The following is an 18,513-nucleotide window of genomic DNA, read 5'->3' on the forward strand; positions in this document are numbered from 1 at the left end:
GAGTGAGTCCCCTTGTTCCTCAAGACCATGATTTAACTTTGGAATATTCATCACATATATGTCATACTGGCTATGCTTAGTCTGGCTTAACAGGGTGCTCCATAGGGGTCTTTATTACTGTTGTCTAAAGGCTTATTTCTGTGCAACTCGTGGTTTGACCCTCTTATCAAATTGGTGTCACGTTTGTTTGAGTTAGCCACTTCAGGGGCTACACAGCCTTCCGATTGGCTTTTTTGCGGTGCCACTCCAGCCCTCTTTCCCTTATATTTTCCTGCCGTAGGTGTTTCAATTTTCTGAGTTTGCATAGAGAGTTAGGCTCAGGTTTGAAAGAGGATTTCCTTATGTCCCCAATTACGGCAGTTACACCGTCCAGCTTCTCATGTATCACATGACTCAAGAATGTGAGATATTCTCTTAAGTTCACTATCTCTGCTCTTATTTGTGTTAGCTGTACCTCAACAGGGCATTCCCCCTGGGTGACTAAGGCCCTCATTCTGACCCTGGCGGATTGAATCCGCCAGGGCCGAGGGCAGCGAATGCACCGCCAACAGGCTGGCGGTGCATTCATGGGCATTCTGACCGCGGCGGTAACGCCGCGGTCAGAAACGGGAAACCAGCGGTCTCCCGCCAGTTTCCCGCTGCCCATGGGAATCCTCCATGGCGGCGCAGCAAGCTGCGCCGCCATGGGGATTCCGACCCCCTTCCCGCCAGCCTGGTTCTGGCGGTTTACAACGCCAGAACCTGGTTGGCGGGAACGGGTGTCGTGGGGCCCTGTTAGGGGGCCCCTGCAGTGCCCATGCCAATGGCATGGGCACTGCAGGGGCCCCCTAACAGGGCCCCACATTGCTTTTCAGTGTCTGCTTAGCAGACACTGAAAAGCGCGACGGGTGCCACAGCACCCGTCGCACACCTTCCACTCCGCCGGCTCCATTCGGAGCCGGCATCCTCGTGGAAGGCGCTTTCCCGCTGGGCCGGCGGGCGATCTTTTGCAGATCGCCCGCCGGCCCAGCGGGAAAGTTGAAATGCCCCCCGCGGTCTTCTGACCGCGGGGCGGTGTTTGGGCGGTTTCCGCCCGTCGGGCGGCGTCCGCCGCCCGTCCGGGTCGGAATGAGGCCTTAAGTGTGTTAATACCTCCTCATCTTCCCTTGGTGCACTCACCTCTATGCTAGAAGTTGCCAGAGAGACAAGGGGTAAGAAACTATTAAAACAGTTTATAGGGGGTGACGCGCTGTCCTGCTGATTAGGCACACTCGGTTTAGAGCACTCTATGGGGTAAACAAGGGTTTCTGATATAGTAGACTCCAAATGAGTCCCCTGTGGGGATTCTAACAGCAGCTCTCTATTCGCAGGGGTAAAGAAAGACTTTATATCTTTGGTTGCAACATCATTCCTTCTCTTGGAGGACTTGCAGGGTTTAGGGGCTAACAAACTCTCTACTTCCTCTATTAGATCATCAATTTGGGTCAGTGTGCAGTTTTCAGCAGCATGTTGAGGTAGTTTCTTCGCCCCTCCCTGCCCAATGGGATTACCACTAGCTTTCCTTGTCCACATCCTGGTTGGATTGAGTAAAAGTTGTCAGAAATTAATATCAAGGGAAAAAGAAAACCAAGAGAATAGGCCCTGCCTCTTCCTGTCAATGACGGGCAAAGGACGGGCCCGCCTGAGGAGGGACACGATCGTGGTTTTAAGAGGGTTGGTCCCGCCCCCAGCGGCCGCCAGCAGGGTCCTGCGCTTCCCGCGAAGCTGGAGTGCGATAGTAGATTTAAAGGGGCCTGGTCCCGCCCCCAGCCGCCGCCAGCAAGGTCCCGCACTTCCCGCGAAGCGGGAGCGCGATCGTAGTTTTAAGGGGCTTGGTCCCGCCCCCAGCCGCCGCCAGCAAGGTCCTGCACTTCCCACAAAGCGGGAGCACAATAGTAGATTTAAAGGGGCCTGCTCCCGCCCCCAGCCGCGATAGTAGATTTAAAGGGGCCTGGTCCCACCCAGCAAGGTCCTGCGCTTCCCAGAGAATCCGAAGCAGGGTGTGGGGCTGAACAGGTGTGAGCTCCACACATGCTGCTGCCTGTCACGCCAGAATGGGGCAGTGGGTGGATGGGCCCCATCAAACTCTAACACAACAATGAATGTCCGAAGACAGGTGCACGCACAGCCCCCTCCCGCAACTCACTCCACAGGGTTCATGTTGCTTTTGTTCTGTGGGATGTGCACACAGGGTTCATGTTGCTTTTTCCCTGTGACACCTCACGGCCTCCTGCAAACCATTGCTCCTCTCCCAGATCTCTTCATCCCCTTGAACTTCTTGTACCTTTGGTCCCTCCTGTTGCACACTTGTAAGAGTATCATGTGTTTCCTTGTTCATTAGCTCCATCTGTCATTACCTATTGCATGTAACCATTGAGGTGTATTTTTCCACATGCCTTGGTTATTGGCACAAACTGCCCTATTGACTCTCACAGCTAATACTCCTAGTTCTAGGAGTTGGTTAATTGATTCCAACTGTCAATTGCACCTGCATCTGCAGACGTCATATTTGTTAGGGTACCATGTCTATTCTTTCCTTTGGAACTTTTTAGCCCTTCAATGAGAGCCATGCACTAGTCCTGATTCCAGAACTGTGCAAGCATCTTCCCTGCACTCACTTTTTGAGTCGCCCAGAACCTCCGGTGCTCTAGTCTTCCAAGCCTTCCTGTGATCTTGTGATCCTGACTCCGTTGATGTCTCTAGGGTCTTCATGTCCAGAGCTAATATTCTTGCTTCTCTTGTAGCTTCTTGCTCCTCAGCCTTCAGTCTTCCTCCAGATTCCAGTTGAAGATTCAAATTCTAGGTTAAGTATTGATTCTCAGGTAGGTGCACACTAATCCATAGTTCAGTTTTGAAAATAGTCTATGACTGAGTTCCTTTAAGAAGAACAACCACTTCTTGCAAAATGGACATTATGGGGGTCATTATGAGTTTGGCAGTCAGAGGACCGCCATGTTGGCAGTGGTGGTTGTACAGCCAACAGGCAGGCGGAGAAGACCGCCAAATTATGACCATGGAAGTATTCCCAACATAATACAGGCAAACCACTGCCAGCACCGCCAATGCGGTCAGTCCGCCACGGTCAACAGTAGCCACCTACAGGCCAGTTGAGAGCATGCTCACGTCTGACATATTACGACACTGCACACCGCCAAGATTTCCACCACACTACCACCACCACATAAACCCTGGCGGAAGCCAACAGTATAAAATAAGACACTCCCACTTAGGAAGTCATACCTGTCTGTAGCCACCATGGAACCACAACTACCTGTCTTCCCTCTGCTCCTGTTTCCCAAAGACTTCAGAACCAGCTATGACAGCAACCGTGAGCACACACACTTACCTGCACTGTTGTAAACTGTCTCAGTACTTACGCACAGACAACATACCAATCAGGAACGGGTGTGAGGGTGACACACATACGTAAACATGCACCAGCACACACACACACACACAGCCACATACCTACACGCACATACATAGTGCTCACACTACACTCAGCACACATGGCTAAATAAAACATACCCCCACATACATAGCACTAGCACATTAACACACAACACAGAACACCCCCATAAGACACAACTACACTACAACCGCTACACCAACCATCAAAGCATCAGCACGCCCCCAGAATAGACACCACCACTTGACAAATCATACATACAATACAACGTATCAACACCAGAGAACAAACACACACAATCACACATCCAAACAACGCAGCATACGTCACACCCCTCAAACACACATTATAACGGATCTGACATACCTATCTCCACACACTCTCACGTATACAGAACAGCCACACAAAGGCACAAAACAATGCAAATAGCACATGTCAACACAAACGCCACACAGTACCAACACAATAACATGTCCCCAACATACACATGCCCATCACACAATACACACCCCTCACTGGGGGACAAATGCTATGCACACAACCACACATGCTGCACAGACAAAATTGGTAGCACAACCCCCCTCATATAAAACCTACTCACACACAAACAAAATCAGCCAACTCTAAAAATGCCCAAAGAAAATAAAAGGCAGGACAAAGATGTAACCATTGAATCAACAACAGGTGGCCCTGATATATATTAAATTAAAAAAATAAATAAATATATATATATATATATATATATATATATATATATATATATATACACACTCAAAGATGAAGGCCATACATAGCCCAGTCCAACATAGACAAGTGCAACATGCACCTAATGCACATGTATGTGCCACTAACCTGACTCTTGTTGCCATGTAACCTCAAAAATTCAGGGGTATCAAGGGGGTGGCAGAGACCTCAGGGATTGGGGGTGGAGAGGGGTTTGGGCTTAGGGTCGGGAGGGGGATCTTTGGGTTTGAGTTTAGGAGGGGGGCTTAGGTTGCGGTTTAGGGGAGGGATGGGAACTGTTCGGAGGAGTAGACTTCTTGGCGAGGAAATGGGCATACGTACTTGCAGGGGGGCAGGGAAAGTGGTGGAGTTGGAAGGGCTAGAGTTAGGGAGGGACATAGATCATTTTGGGGTCACACAGGGTAGGAGAGGAGTAGGGAAAAGGGTTAACTCCAAGAGGAAAGCTTTCTTAGACATACCAAGATGATATGGAGGGAGAGGGAGTGGTTGTCTGAGGTGTTTTGGTGGATGTCTTGGGTGCAAGTGTGAATAAGGTATCCTTGTTGGTGCTGAGTGTCTGTTGGGGGGGTGAGTGTGGGTGTTTTTGTGTCTTGGGAGGAGGGGTGGAGGTACTGGTAGATGCTGTGGTAGATGAGTGACTGTCTGTTAGAGTAGTGACTGCAGGCATGGTGGATGTACTGCATGTAGCCTTGTCTGTGGATGTGGTGTCTCCAGAAATGGTGACTGGGATGGATGTCTGGGGGTCTGCTATTGTGCTGATTTTGAGTAGGATAGGTGTTGCGGCTGGATAAGTGAATGTTGGTGTGGTGATTTCAGGTGTATCAGGTGTAGTGTATTTTGAGCTGGGGTGGTGGGGGTGTCAGGGCAGGTAGTGACTGTTGATGTGTTTGCAGGTGGATGTTGCTTGTGTGCATGCCTGTGGTGGGTCTTGTGGTGCTTGTGTTTGTCAGCGCTACCCTCCGATTTTGAGGTGGATGCATGCTTGTCTGTTTGTGTGCTGTGGCTGAGTCAGGGAAGAGGGGTTTGGGATTGAAAAGAGGAAGGTAAAGAGGGAACAGAAGACACAAGGTGACTCGCTGCCATCAATGTCAAGCGCAGACCCTGGAAGGAACTCTGTAGGCCATCTCATGCACCGTGAATGCCCTCCAGGAAACCATTACACTGCTGGACCTGAGTTGCCAGTCCCTGGATAGAATTCACGGTGGTCGACTGACCCACAGAGATCGACCTCAGGAGGTCAATAGCCTCCTCACTGAGGGCATCAGGGCTGACAGGGGCAGAGTTGGCTGTGGCAAAGGAGATTCCCACTCTCTTGGATGTGCAGGCACGGGCAACTGGGTGGAGAGCTACAGGGAGGGTGGTGGTAGAAAGGGGTGGTGGTGGACAAAGATGGTGCTGGGGTGGTCCCAGATAGGCCCACCAGGGAGTGTCACCACTAGAGGAGGATTCTGAAGATGATGTGCTGTTTCCAGTTTCCTCTGTGGCGTTCCCCTCACCCTCCGGCCATGGGTCCCTCACTGTTGGTGGTATCAGTATTCCAGGTCCCGTGGCCAGCAGCATCCCCACTCGCCTGTGCACTGTCTCCTTTGCCTGCTGATGCACACAAAAAAAGAGAGATAGAGAGGGGGAGAGAGGGTCATCACATTCTTCGCATACGTACATTACAACAGGCACAATTGTAGGTATACATCTCCTGAACTAGGTAATACCATATTAAAACCCACACATCCTAACATGTCAAAACATATTACTTCTATCTACCCTATTTATCACCTCTCTCACTGACATCATAATCCATATAAGGGAGCAGTACTGGAGCATCCCATCAAATCACCGACAATTCAAAATCAGCATGCCCATCGTGCTCTGTCTAAAGCTGATATTTGATCCTCATCCAGCTCATAACTTTCCATTTTCTAATCACTTTAAGGAAATGCAGCTGACTGAAAACACCATATCATGCTTGACCCGAATCTACACCTGCCCAGTCCATGAACATAAATCATGTTCCATGCAAGTAAAGAAAACTCTATTCACAAATGACATAGCTCCTGCCATTCCAATTACATGCCTAGCTGATCCCTCTGTACATTAATTGCTCAATGGTAACAATCTCTGACAAAGACACAACATATGGTAGTCTAATACAGTTGCCATCACATTTTCACATTCCATGTCTGGAGAACAGCCATGTCAATACATCATAGAGGACTAGCTGCAGTCCCTGTACAGATATATTCCCTATTAAACCATAAATTCATGTACTTCTACTGTGGCCTAGCTAGTACACATGAGACACCCACTCACAATCACAGAGAGCATAGTTACAACTACTAAACAATGGACAGCCTACCAATTCCTAGGAGGGCACAATACATTCCACCTGACATGCAGATTCAGAGCTGCAACAATCCAACATGAGTACACTAACATCACTCACAGCATTCCTGACATGATTTCCAATAGCTAAGTCCAGACAGCACACATGCCCCACTGAAAATACATGTACACATGATGTACACATGGACCTACACGACTGCCATTGCACTGACAACATATCCCATAACAACAACACCTATAGAAGAAATAGTAGTTTATCTAAACCATGACATCTTGAAATATGTGGTGAGCCAATTCCAAATCCTGTCCTAACTGCCCACATCAGGTAGGCTAAGGGTAGCAATGATTGTCCCACTCTACAAGATTTGCCCCCAAGTAATCATTGAGACATGAAGTAGACATCTGATAACAAATGTTGCACTCTTATTGGTAGCATGGACATTGCACATTGTCAAAGGGCCACTTACCTCCTCTACAACAATGGCATTGGCATACAAGTGATTTGTCCACATGTCAATGGAATGGAAATGCATGGTAATAGCAAATAGAAAAAATCAGACCCCCATAGTAGGATGTCCTCCTTTACAACCTTCACATACCCCATTGTATGAATATGAAAGGACAATGGGAATTTCTCAACAAATCCATTTGAACAGTCCAATACTGGCCATACATATTGACTGTATCAGATGCCAGACTCACTTGGAGTCAATACATATACCAAGACACAAGGTAACTAGGCACTATATCTAACATGTCAGGCCCTATGTAGCACATACAGATGATCTTTACAAATGGGAGTGGTCTTACACCTTAGAGCTACATTCTTATATGATCTGATTAATGGACCTGTAAAGACAAAAAAAACAGGTGATCTAAACATCCACATGGACAACCCTAAGGCTAGAGCACCATCTTTTATTTAGGCAACTTGAGTACTTTGTATTCCCAGTAGTCAGCATACATGTAGCACCTACTACAGGGTCACAGCTGCTAAAGTGTGAGAGCATACACCATACTACTAGTGGAAAATACATGGAGTCAATCAGTACTTACCCCCTTGTGGCTGCTGTGCTGCCCTCAAATGCCCATGCACCTCAGGTTAGGCCACTGCCAATATGCAGGACATTAGGGGGGTCAGGGTCCGACAGGCACCCCTCCCTCGTTGGGAGGACATCCCTAGCTGGGCCCCACTGCTTTCTGCAATTGGTGCTCTGCTGGCTGTGGACCCCCAGGGTCCGCACTTGCTTGGTGATAACCCGCCATATCCCATTCCTCTGATGGGCATTGACCTGCATTAATGACACAGACAAAAGTAGAAAGTCATGTACACATGTGCCATACTAATAGGAGTGGTCGGTACACACCATTCGCAGCAAGTAGACACACATACACATTGTTTCTGCACACCTGCCTTCACATTATGCCATCTGCATGCATCTATACCTTCACAGGTTCACATGCTGGGTGCAACGTCAGACAGAACATCTATCACAGATATCGAAGGACAATGGACTCACCTGCTCCGCTGATGCCCCTCACAGCTGTTCATAAAGGGGTAGAATCCCCTCTACTAGCCTTTCAAGTTCTTCCGAGGTGGAGGCAGGGGCCCTCTCACCTGCAGGACGTGGCATGATGGCTCCCAGAGGCAGTACACTTTAGCTTAAGTCATGGAGGTCTTGCTGGCAACAGTCTGAAGAGTCAAGTAAGCAACAGAAGATGGCAGTCACAGCTGCCAAGTACATGACCATTAGCCGAAGTCCACCAAAGGCAGCTATATTTTCCAATGGCAAGTTACACAGTGGTTGCGGCTGCATAATGCCATTACGACTTCTGCAGACAGACTTAGGTCACTTCGACCTGTTCCGTACAGTAAGTCAGGCACCTGACACTTTGGGCACATTCAATGGATGTAAGTGATTATTAATCTGCATCATTCACTTACTCCCCTAAAGTGCTGTATATCTGTATGTAGTGCCATCATGTTTGGGTCACATATTGATCATATTTGAAGTAAACGCTGTGTTGAGTGAGAAAGTATGGTAATAGCTACATACAGCTACTCAGAGGTTCTTAGTCCACGGAAAAATATAGATTGATTAACCCCTTCGCTGCCAGGCCTTTTCCCCCTCCTGTGCCGGGCTTTTTTTTGCCTATTTGGGGCAGTTCGCGCTTAGGCCCTAATAACTTTTTGTCCACATAAGCTAACCAAGCCAAATTTGCGTCCTTTTTTTCCAACATCCTAGGGATTCTAGAGGTACCCAGACTTTGTGGGTTCCCTTGAAGGAGGCCAAGAAATTGGCCAAAATACAGTGAAAATTTCGTTTTTTTCAAAAAAATTGGAAAAAGTGGCTGCAGAAGAAGGCTTGTGGTTTTTCCCCTGAAAATGGCATCAACAAAGGGTTTGCGGTGCTAAACTCAGCAGCTTCCCAGCTTTCAGGAACAGGCAGACTTGAATCAGAAAACCCAATTTTTCAACACAATTTTGGCATTTTACTGGGGCATACCCCATTTGTGCAATTTTTTGTGCTTTCAGCCTCCTTCCAGTCAGTGACAGGAATGGTCATGAAACCAATGCTGGATCCCAGAAACCTAAACATTTCTGAAAAGTAGACAAAATTCTGAATTCAGCAAGGGGTCATTTGTGTAGATCCTACAAGGGTTTCCTACAGAAAATAACAGCTGAAAAAGAAAAATATTGAAATTGAGGTGAAAAAACCATCAATTTTTCTCTACGTTTTACTCTGTAACTTTTCCCTGCAATGTCAGATTATCGAAAGCAATATACCGTTACATCTGCTGGACTCCTCTGGTTGCGGGGATATATAGGGTTTGTAGGTTCATCAAGAACCCGAGGAACCCAGAGCCAATAAATGAGCTGCACCCTGCAGTGCGTTTTCATTCTATACCGGGTATACAGCAATTCATTTGCTGAAATATAAGGAGTAAAAAATTGCTATCAAGAAAACCTTTGCATTTCCAAAAAGGGCACAAGATAAGGTGTTGAGGAGCAGTGGTTATTTGCACATCTCTGAATTCCGGGGTGACCATAGTAGCACGTGAATTACAGGGAATTTCTCAAATAGATGTCTTTTTTACACACACTCCTATATTTGGAAGGAAAAAATGTAGAGAAAGACAAGGGGCAATAGTACTTGTTTTGCTAATCTATGTTCCCCCAAGTCTCCCGATAAAAATGGTACCTCACTTGTGTGGGTAGGCCTAGCACCCGCGACAGGATATGCCCCAAAACACAACGTGGACACATCACAGAAAACAGAGCTGTTTTTAGCAAAGTGACTACCTGTAGATTTTGGCCTCTAGCTCAGCCGCCACCTAGGGAAACCTACCAAACCTGTGCATTTCTGAAAACTAGAGACCAAGGGGAATCCAAGGAGGGGTGACTTGCGGGGCTCGGACCAGGTTCTGTTACCCAGAATCCTTTGCAAATCTCAAAATTTGGCTAAAAAAACACATGTTCCTCACATTTCTGTGGCAGAAAGTTCTGGAATCTGAGAGGAGCCACAAATTTCCTTCCACCCAGCGTTCCCCCACGTCTCCCGATAAAAATGATACCTCACTTGTGTGGGTAGGCCTAGCGCCCGCGACAGGATATGCCCCAAAACACAACGTGGACATATCACAGAAAACAAAGCTGTTTTTAGCAAAGTGACTACCTGTAGATTTTGGCCTCTAGCTCAGCCGCCACCTAGGGAAAACTACCAAACCTGTGCATTTCTGAAAACTAGAGACCTAGGGGAATCCAAGGAGGGGTGACTTGCGGGGCTCGGACCAGGTTCTGTTACCCAGAATCCTTTGCAAATCTCAAAATTTGGCTAAAAAAACACATGTTCCTCACATTTCTGTGGCAGAAAGTTCTGGAATCTGAGAGGAGCCACAAATTTCCTTCCACCCAGCGTTCCCCCACGTCTCCCGATAAAAATGATACCTCACTTGTGTGGGTAGGCCTAGCGCCCGCGACAGGATATGCCCCCAAACACAACGTGGACATATCACAGAAAACAGAGCTGTTTTTAGCAAAGTGACTACCTGTAGATTTTGGCCTCTAGCTCAGCCGCCACCTAGGGAAACCTACCAAACCTGTGCATTTCTGAAAACTAGAGACCTAGGGGAATCCAAGGAGGGGTGACTTGCGGGGCTCGGACCAGGTTCTGTTACCCAGAATCCTTTGCAAATCTCAAAATTTGGCTAAAAAAACACATGTTCCTCACATTTCTGTGGCAGAAAGTTCTGGAATCTGAGAGGAGCCACAAATTTCCTTCCACCCAGCGTTCCCCCACGTCTCCCGATAAAAATGATACCTCACTTGTGTGGGTAGGCCTAGCGCCCGCGACAGGATATGCCCCAAAACACAACGTGGACATATCACAGAAAACAGAGCTGTTTTTAGCAAAGTGACTACCTGTAGATTTTGGCCTCTAGCTCAGCCGCCACCTAGGGAAACCTACCAAACCTGTGCATTTCTGAAAACTAGAGACCTAGGGAAATCCAAGGAGGGGTGACTTGTGGGGCTCGGACCAGGTTCTGTTACCCAGAATCCTTTGCAAACCTCAAAATTTGGCTAAAAAAACACATGTTCCTCACATTTCTGTGGCAGAAAGTTCTGGAATCTGAGAGGAGCCACAAATTTCCTTCCACCCAGCGTTCCCCCACGTCTCCCGATAAAAATGATACCTCACTTGTGTGGGTAGGCCTAGCGCCCGCGACAGGATATGCCCCAAAACACAACGTGGACATATCACAGAAAACAGAGCTGTTTTTAGCAAAGTGACTACCTGTAGATTTTGGCCTCTAGCTCAGCCGCCACCTAGGGAAACCTACCAAACTGTGCATTTCTGAAAACTAGAGACCTAGGGGAATCCAAGGAGGGGTGACTTGCGGGGCTCGGACCAGGTTCTGTTACCCAGAATCCTTTGCAAATCTCAAAATTTGGCTAAAAAAACACATGTTCCTCAAATTTCTGTGGCAGAAAGTTCTGGAATCTGAGAGGAGCCACAAATTTCCTTCCACCCAGCGTTCCCCCACGTCTCCCGATAAAAATGATACCTCACTTGTGTGGGTAGGCCTAGCGCCCGCGACAGGATATGCCCCAAAACACAACGTGGACATATCACAGAAAACAGAGCTGTTTTTAGCAAAGTGACTACCTGTAGATTTTGGCCTCTAGCTCAGCCGGCACCTAGAGAAACCTACCAAACCTGTGCATTTCTGTAAACTAGAGACCTAGGGGAATCCAAGGAGGGGTGACTTGTGTGGCTCGGACCAGGTTCTGTTACCCAGAATCCTTTGCAAACCTCAAAATTTGGCTAAAAAAACACATGTTACTCACATTTCTGTGGCAGAAAGTTCTGGAATCTGAGAGGAGCCACAAATTTCCTTCCACCCAGCGTTCCCCCACGTCTCCCGATCAAAATGATACCTCACTTGTGTGGGTAGGCCTAGCGCCCGCGACAGGATATGCCCCAAAACACAACGTGGACATATCACAGAAAACAGAGCTGTTTTTAGCAAAGTGACTACCTGTAGATTTTGGCCTCTAGCTCAGCCGCCACCTAGGGAAACCTACCAAACCTGTGCATTTCTGAAAACTAGAGACCTAGGGGAATCCAAGGAGGGGTGACTTGCGGTGCTCGGACCAGTTTCTGTTACCCAGAATCCTTTGCAAACCTCAAAATTTGGCTAAAAAAACACATGTTCCTCACATTTCTGTGGCAGAAAGTTCTGGAATCTGAGAGGAGCCACAAATTTCCTTCCACCCAGCGTTCCCCCACGTCTCCCGATAAAAATGATACCTCACTTGTGTGGGTAGGCCTAGCGCCCGCGACAGGATATGCCCCAAAACACAACGTGGACATATCACAGAAAACAGAGCTGTTTTTAGCAAAGTGACTACCTGTAGATTTTGGCCTCTAGCTCAGCCGCCACCTAGGGAAACCTACCAAACCTGTGCATTTCTGAAAACTAGAGACCTAGGGGAATCCAAGGAGGGGTGACTTGCGGGGCTCGGACCAGGTTCTGTTACCCAGAATCCTTTGCAAATCTCAAAATTTGGCTAAAAAAACACATGTTCCTCACATTTCTGTGGCAGAAAGTTCTGGAATCTGAGAGGAGCCACAAATTTCCTTCCACCCAGCGTTCCCCCACGTCTCCCGATAAAAATGATACCTCACTTGTGTGGGTAGGCCTAGCGCCCGCGACAGGATATGCCCCCAAACACAACGTGGACATATCACAGAAAACAGAGCTGTTTTTAGCAAAGTGACTACCTGTAGATTTTGGCCTCTAGCTCAGCCGCCACCTAGGGAAACCTACCAAACCTGTGCATTTCTGAAAACTAGAGACCTAGGGGAATCCAAGGAGGGGTGACTTGCGGGGCTCGGACCAGGTTCTGTTACCCAGAATCCTTTGCAAATCTCAAAATTTGGCTAAAAAAACACATGTTCCTCACATTTCTGTGGCAGAAAGTTCTGGAATCTGAGAGGAGCCACGAATTTCCTTCCACCCAGCGTTCCCCCACGTCTCCCGATAAAAATGATACCTCACTTGTGTGGGTAGGCCTAGCGCCCGCGACAGGATATGCCCCAAAACACAACGTGGACATATCACAGAAAACAGAGCTGTTTTTAGCAAAGTGACTACCTGTAGATTTTGGCCTCTAGCTCAGCCGCCACCTAGGGAAACCTACCAAACCTGTGCATTTCTGAAAACTAGAGACCTAGGGGAATCCAAGGAGGGGTGACTTGTGGGGCTCGGACCAGGTTCTGTTACCCAGAATCCTTTGCAAACCTCAAAATTTGGCTAAAAAAACACATGTTCCTCACATTTCTGTGGCAGAAAGTTCTGGAATCTGAGAGGAGCCACAAATTTCCTTCCACCCAGCGTTCCCCCACGTCTCCCGATAAAAATGATACCTCACTTGTGTGGGTAGGCCTAGCGCCCGCGACAGGATATGCCCCAAAACACAACGTGGACATATCACAGAAAACAGAGCTGTTTTTAGCAAAGTGACTACCTGTAGATTTTGGCCTCTAGCTCAGCCGCCACCTAGGGAAACCTACCAAACTGTGCATTTCTGAAAACTAGAGACCTAGGGGAATCCAAGGAGGGGTGACTTGCGGGGCTCGGACCAGGTTCTGTTACCCAGAATCCTTTGCAAATCTCAAAATTTGGGTAAAAAAACACATGTTCTTCAAATTTCTGTGGCAGAAAGTTCTGGAATCTGAGAGGAGCCACAAATTTCCTTCCACCCAGCGTTCCCCCACGTCTCCCGATAAAAATTATACCTCACTTGTGTGGGTAGGCCTAGCGCCCGCGACAGGATATGCCCCAAAACACAACGTGGACATATCACAGAAAACAAAGCTGTTTTTAGCAAAGTGACTACCTGTAGATTTTGGCCTCTAGCTCAGCCGGCACCTAGGGAAACCTACCAAACCTGTGCATTTCTGTAAACTAGAGACCTAGGGGAATCCAAGGAGGGGTGACTTGTGTGGCTCGGACCAGGTTCTGTTACCCAGAATCCTTTGCAAACCTCAAAATTTGGCTAAAAAAACACATGTTCCTCACATTTCTGTGGCAGAAAGTTCTGGAATCTGAGAGGAGCCACAAATTTCCTTCCACCCAGCGTTCCCCCACGTCTCCCGATCAAAATGATACCTCACTTGTGTGGGTAGGCCTAGCGCCCGCGACAGGATATGCCCCAAAACACAACGTGGACATATCACAGAAAACAGAGCTGTTTTTAGCAAAGTGACTACCTGTAGATTTTGGCCTCTAGCTCAGCCGCCACCTAGGGAAACCTACCAAACCTGTGCATTTCTGAAAACTAGAGACCTAGGGGAATCCAAGGAGGGGTGACTTGCGGGGCTCGGACCAGTTTCTGTTACCCAGAATCCTTTGCAAACCTCAAAATTTGGCTAAAAAAACACATGTTCCTCACATTTCTGTGGCAGAAAGTTCTGGAATCTGAGAGGAGCCACAAATTTCCTTCCACCCAGCGTTCCCCCACGTCTCCCGATAAAAATGATACCTCACTTGTGTGGGTAGGCCTAGCGCCCGCGACAGGATATGCCCCAAAACACAACGTGGACATATCACAGAAAACAGAGCTGTTTTTAGCAAAGTGACTACCTGTAGATTTTGGCCTCTAGCTCAGCCGCCACCTAGGGAAACCTACCAAACCTGTGCATTTCTGAAAACTAGAGACCTAGGGGAATCCAAGGAGGGGTGACTTGCGGGGCTCGGACCAGGTTCTGTTACCCAGAATCCTTTGCAAATCTCAAAATTTGGCTAAAAAAACACATGTTCCTCACATTTCTGTGGCAGAAAGTTCTGGAATCTGAGAGGAGCCACAAATTTCCTTCCACCCAGCGTTCCCCCACGTCTCCCGATAAAAATGATACCTCACTTGTGTGGGTAGGCCTAGAGCCCGCGACAGGATATGCCCCCAAACACAACGTGGACATATCACAGAAAACAGAGCTGTTTTTAGCAAAGTGACTACCTATAGATTTTGGCCTCTAGCTCAGCCGCCACCTAGGGAAACCTACCAACCCTGTGCATTTCTGAAAACTAGAGACCTAGGGGAATCCAAGGAGGGGTGACTTGCGGGGCTCGGACCAGGTTCTGTTACCCAGAATCCTTTGCAAATCTCAAAATTTGGCTAAAAAAACACATGTTCCTCACATTTCTGTGGCAGAAAGTTCTGGAATCTGAGAGGAGCCACGAATTTCCTTCCACCCAGCGTTCCCCCACGTCTCCCGATAAAAATGATACCTCACTTGTGTGGGTAGGCCTAGCGCCCGCGACAGGATATGCCCCAAAACACAACGTGGACATATCACAGAAAACAGAGCTGTTTTTAGCAAAGTGACTACCTGTAGATTTTGGCCTCTAGCTCAGCCGGCACCTAGGGAAACCTACCAAACCTGTGCATTTCTGTAAACTAGAGACCTAGGGGAATCCAAGGAGGGGTGACTTGTGTGGCTCGGACCAGGTTCTGTTACCCAGAATCCTTTGCAAACCTCAAAATTTGGCTAAAAAAACACATGTTCCTCACATTTCTGTGGCAGAAAGTTCTGGAATCTGAGAGGAGCCACAAATTTCCTTCCACCCAGCGTTCCCCCACGTCTCCCGATCAAAATGATACCTCACTTGTGTGGGTAGGCCTAGCGCCCGCGACAGGATATGCCCCAAAACACAACGTGGACATATCACAGAAAACAGAGCTGTTTTTAGCAAAGTGACTACCTGTAGATTTTGGCCTCTAGCTCAGCCGCCACCTAGGGAAACCTACCAAACCTGTGCATTTCTGAAAGCTAGAGACCTAGGGGAATCCAAGGAGGGGTGACTTGCGGGGCTCGGACCAGTTTCTGTTACCCAGAATCCTTTGCAAACCTCAAAATTTGGCTAAAAAAACACATGTTCCTCACATTTCTGTGGCAGAAAGTTCTGGAATCTGAGAGGAGCCACAAATTTCCTTCCACCCAGCGTTCCCCCACGTCTCCCGATAAAAATGATACCTCACTTGTGTGGGTAGGCCTAGCGCCCGCGACAGGATATGCCCCAAAACACAACGTGGACATATCACAGAAAACAGAGCTGTTTTTAGCAAAGTGACTACCTGTAGATTTTGGCCTCTAGCTCAGCCGCCACCTAGGGAAACCTACCAAACCTGTGAATTTCTGAAAACTAGAGACCTAGGGGAATCCAAGGAGGGATGACTTGCGGGGCTCGGACCAGGTTCTGTTACCCAGAATCCTTTGCAAATCTCAAAATTTGGCTAAAAAAACACATGTTCCTCACATTTCTGTGGCAGAAAGTTCTGGAATCTGAGAGGAGCCACAAATTTCCTTCCACCCAGCGTTCCCCCACGTCTCCCGATAAAAATGATACCTCACTTGTGTGGGTAGGCCTAGCGCCCGCGACAGGATATGCCCCCAAACACAACGTGGACATATCACAGAAAACAGAGCTGTTTTTAGCAAAGTGACTACCTGTAGATTTTGGCCTCTAGCTCAGCCGCCACCTAGGGAAACCTACCAAACCTGTGCATTTCTGAAAACTAGAGACCTAGGGGAATCCAAGGAGGGGTGACTTGCGGGGCTCGGACCAGGTTCTGTTACCCAGAATCCTTTGCAAATCTCAAAATTTGGCTAAAAAAACACATGTTCCTCACATTTCTGTGGCAGAAAGTTCTGGAATCTGAGAGGAGCCACGAATTTCCTTCCACCCAGCGTTCCCCCACGTCTCCCGATAAAAATGATACCTCACTTGTGTGGGTAGGCCTAGCGCCCGCGACAGGATATGCCCCAAAACACAATGTGGACATATCACAGAAAACAGAGCTGTTTTTAGCAAAGTGATTACCTGTAGATTTTGGCCTCTAGCTCAGCCGCCACCTACGGAAACCTACCAAACCTGTGCATTTCTGAAAACTAGAGACCTAGGGGAATCCAAGGAGGGGTGACTTGCGGGGCTCGGACCAGGTTCTGTTACCCAGAATCCTTTGCAAACCTCAAAATTTGGCTAAAAATACACATGTTACTCACATTTCTGTGGCAGAAAGTTCTGGAATCTGAGAGGAGCCACAAATTTCCTTCTACCCAGCGTTCCCCCAAGTCTCCCGATAAAAATGATACCTCACTTGTGTGGGTAGGACTAGCGCCCACGAAAGGAAAGGGCCCAAAACACAACGTGGACACATCACATTTTTTTATAAAAAGCAGTGCCTACCTGTGGATTTTGGCCTGTAGCTCAGCCGACACCTGAGGAAACCTAGCAAACCAGTGCATTTTTGAAAACTAGAAACCCAGGGGAATCCAAGATGTGGTGACTTGCGGGGCTCTGACCAGGTTATGTTACCCAGAATCCTTTGCAAACCTCCAAATTTGGCCCAAAAAACACTTTTTCCTCTCATTTCGGTGACAGAAAGTTCTGGAATCTGAGAGGAGCCACAAATTTCCTTCCACCCAGCGTTCCCCTAAGTCTCTCGATAAAAATGGTACATCACTTCTGTGGGTAGGCCTTGCGCCCACAAAAGGAAATGGCCCAAAACACAACGTGGACACAACATATTTTTTCACAGAAAACAGAGGTGTTTTTTGCAAGTTGCCTACCTGTGGTGTTTGGCCTGTAGCTCAGCCGGCCCCAGGGGGGGGGGGGGGCAGAAATGCCCTAAAATAAATTTGCCCCCCCAGCCCCCACCCTCCCCCGCCGGGAGCGACCCTTGCCTACGGGGTCGCTCCCCCTGCGTGACATTGGCCCCAAAAAACAAATCCCCGGTGCCTAGTGGTTTCTGCCCCCTTGGGGGCAGGTTGACCTAAACTCAGCCAATCTGCCCCCAAGGGGGGCAGAAATGGCCTAAATACAATTTGTCCCCCAGGGGAGCGACTTTTGCCTGATGGGTCGCTCCCCATCTCTAAAAAAAAAAAACCAAGAAAAAAAAAAACACAAAAAAAATTGCCCTGGCGCCTAGAGTGTTCTGCCCCTCCCCCCCCCCGGGGGCAGTTCGGCCTAATAATAGGCCGATCTGTCCCCCGGGGGGGCAGAAATGGCCTAAAATAAATTTGCCCCCCCAAACCCCACCCCCCCCCCCGGGAGCGACCCTTGCCTACGGGGTCGCTCCCCCTGCGTGACATTGGCGCCAAAAAACAAATCCCCGGTGCCTAGTGGTTTATGCCCCCTTGGGGGCAGATTGACCTAAAATTGGCCAATCTGCCCCCAGGGGGGCAGAAATGGTCTAAATACAATTTGCCCCCCCAGGGGAGCGACCCTTGCCTGATGGGTCGCTCCCCATCTCTAAAAAAAGAAACAACAAAAAAAAAAAACACAAAAAAAAAATTGCCCTGGCGCCTAGAGTGTTCTGCCCCCCCCCCGGGGGCAGTTCGGCCTAATAATAGGCCGATCTGTCCCCCGGGGGGGCAGAAATGGCCTAAAATAAATTTGCCCCCCAACCCCCACCCCCCCCCCCCGGGAGCGAC

Source organism: Pleurodeles waltl, chromosome 6 (assembly GCF_031143425.1).
Source record: "Pleurodeles waltl isolate 20211129_DDA chromosome 6, aPleWal1.hap1.20221129, whole genome shotgun sequence".
Lineage (NCBI taxonomy): Eukaryota > Metazoa > Chordata > Amphibia > Caudata > Salamandridae > Pleurodeles > Pleurodeles waltl.